Source organism: Rosa chinensis, chromosome 2 (assembly GCF_002994745.2).
Source record: "Rosa chinensis cultivar Old Blush chromosome 2, RchiOBHm-V2, whole genome shotgun sequence".
In the NCBI taxonomy this organism is placed as follows: domain Eukaryota; kingdom Viridiplantae; phylum Streptophyta; class Magnoliopsida; order Rosales; family Rosaceae; genus Rosa; species Rosa chinensis.
In genome coordinates this window covers 7,986,566-7,989,832 of record NC_037089.1, presented here as the reverse complement: position 1 = coordinate 7,989,832, position 3,267 = coordinate 7,986,566, and positions in this window count along the sequence as shown.

The window sequence follows — 3,267 nt, the reverse complement described above, 5'->3', positions numbered from 1 at the left end:
AGACCAAGGTAAGTGCCAGGCTCCTTCGAAATAGGTATGTTAAGCACAGCAGCAATATCATATTGAGTTTCCAAAGGAGTATTAGCTGAGAAGAAGATTGAGGATTTTTCATAATTGACCGACTGCCCCGAGGCTACACAATAGGCATCAATGATTGAGCACAGGGATTGGCAGTTGGTCGCGGTAGCCTTCATGAAAAACAATGCGTCATCCGCAAAGAATAAATGTGATAAACCTGGGCAATTTCTACTGAGTTTCAGACCTTGGAGAGCGTTGGAGGATAAAGCAGTAGAAATGTTTCTAGAAAGGACTTCCCCAATTATAAGGAATAGATAAGGGGAGAGGGGGTCTCCTTGTCTAATGCCCCTGGAGGGATGAAACTTTTTGCCTTGTTTTCCATTAATCAACAGAGAGAAAGAGACAGTCGTCACCACATTCATTACCAAACTCACCCATTTAGAGTCAAAACCAAATTTCAAAAGAGCTGCCTCCAAGAAGTCCCATTCCACCCTATCGTAAGCTTTGTTCATATCCAGTTTCAAGGCAAGCTCATGATCAGATTTTGAGTGTTTCAACTTCAAATAGTGATACGCTTCATGAGCAAGGATGAGATTGTCTTGAATTTGTCTGCCCGGGACGAATGCGTTCTGGTGTTCTGAGATAATAAGTGGGAGAATTGGCTTGATCCGGTTTGCAAGAAGCTTGGAGAGGATTTTGACTGGGTTGTTGCAGAGACTAATGGGTCTAAACTGGTTGACTGATTCAGGAAGAGGAACTTTTGGGATCAAGACAATATTTGTTTGGTTTAGAATGTCCACAGAGCAATCCCCACTGTAGAAGCCGGAAACAGCTTGATTTAAATTATCTCGAACAATCTCCCAGAATTTGCTATAGAATAAACCAGGGAAGCCATCCGGTCCAGGTGCCTTGAAGTTTCCAAGCTGTTTAGTGGCCGTATGAATCTCCTCAAGTGAGAAGGGCCTGGTAAGGTTTGAGTTTTGTTCTGAGGAAATCTGTGGGACCACATTATCAAGAGTATTTCCCCAATTCCTTGGGCCAGAAGAAGAGTAAAGAGTTCCAAAGAACCTAGTGAACACCTCCCGGATTTGACCCTCCTCCGAAATCCACACATCAGAGTCAATACACAGACTGCTTATCTTGTTTCTTTGCCTTCTGTGTAAAGTGGATACATGAAAGAACCTTGTATTCCGGTCCCCCTTCAAAAGCCAATTGATTCTTGGCCTCTGCCTCCAGAAACTCTCTTCCAATTTCCAAGTTGTCTCTAATTCAGCCACAATCTCCTTCTCCCTAGTTTTCGCCTCGGGAGAAACATCTCCAGAATGTATGTCACTCAATTCCCAGCTCAGCGCATTGATCAAGGCTCTATTGTTTGGGTATTTTCTTTTGCTCCACTGCACAAGACTCCTCTTGCAGGCTAGAAGATTGGAGTCCCAACGAATGAAGGGATTGGAGTTGAGAGTAGAGGCCCAGTTCATATTGACTATTTCCTCACACTCCGGGTCATCCGCCCAGGTTGCTTCGAAACGGAAGAGTTTAGGGCCTTTTTTAACTCGAGGGTGAGTATACAGCACCAATGGACAGTGATCCGATCCGACTCTTGGCTCATGGTGGACGATGGAGTCAGGCCATGTGCTTACCCATACATTGTTTCCAATAGCTCTGTCTAGCCTTTCACGGACAACATCATTGGAGTCTTCTCTCTTATTCTCCCAAGTGAATTTGGGTCCCCTGAATTTCAAGTCAAAAAGAGCATTTTGATCCATAAAGCTTTTCAAGTACCTGGGTCGATTCCAGTGCCAGGGAACTCCTCCCTCTTTCTCGTCAATAGAGATCATTTCATTGAAATCACCAAGGCAAATCCAAGGAATATCCAGTGGATTTGAAAGAAAGGATAGAGATGACCAAAAACTATATTTCTCGTCCTGGTAAGGAGGGCCATAAAACCATGTAATTCTCACCCGAGAGTTCAAATTGGTGAAATTAACAAAAGTATCAATAATGTTCTTATCTTTAAACAGTACCTCAACCTCCACCTCGGGGCGCCACCACAGAGCCAATCCTCCTGCAGAATTAGGAGATGGATCTATGGTGGTACCTTTATAGAATTTGAGTTGGCGTCGAAGTTTGTTGATTCTGAAGCTTGGTTGTTTGGTCTCACAAAGGAAAACCAGGGACGGGGAGTGGGAGCGGATGAGCTCCCCTAACTTCTGGACTGTCAAGGCTCGCCCCAAGCCACGACAGTTCCAGGAAAGGAGTTGACTCATGACCTCCTTGTGGCTGTTGGCCAGCCACCACCGCCCTGGAGTATGGATACTTCCTCCAGATCCTGAGAATCATCTTGAATATTAGCACTGATTTCCGAAGAATCCTCTAGAATTTCAACTCGGATCTCCTGGACAGCTCCAAGGTTGAGATCAATGCTTGGGTAAGTCCCAAAGGAACGCTTTCTTGTTCCAAACCTGCTTCCACTTCTGCCCGAACTTGTCCCTGGGGAGTATGATTCAGGTCGTCCTCCTCTTCTTCCTCTACCCCTTCCTCTGGGGCGACCTCTACCCCTAGATTGAGTAGCTGAGTATGGGATGGGAATTGGGAGAAAGGTGTCACCCCCTCCATCTTGAGTAAGGTTGTGAGGCTGTTGGGATATGAGTCTGGTTTTGGCATGTCGGGGGCTTGTAGATGGGTCGGTTGATAAAGACAGTAGTAGCTTGACACCACAGCAGCTCCAGAAAACTCGAGCAACACAAAACAAAACAGTAAGGGAGAAGATCTTCTATGTTATACTACAAGAGCTTTCAGAATGGGACTTATCTTAATGCAAGTCGTAGTTAATATAGGGACTTTTCCTGATATATATAGAGGCCTAAACTGACCTTGTGCTCATCCCATAAAGAGCCCAAGGTTTGCATAAGAGTTTATCAGCAGAAGCTTAATGTTTATCACATACACTCGATGTCAATCAGGTTATTTGACAGATAAGATTCCTACTTCAATCGAGAGACATATACCTTAGTTTGATAACAGGATAGAGTCCTAGATATGTATTTCTATTGTTCAATTTCCAGATTAAATCAAAGCTTATTAACTTAATGCATTTTAGATAATGACAAGTCCAAAATGTTTTCCAACATTCTCCCACTTGGACTGACAGTATCTTTATGCACAACATTTGAACCATAATGAGAAAATTAAACAACAATGAAGTGTGCACTGAAATACAAGAACAAAACTCATGTCTTATCCAGCTTG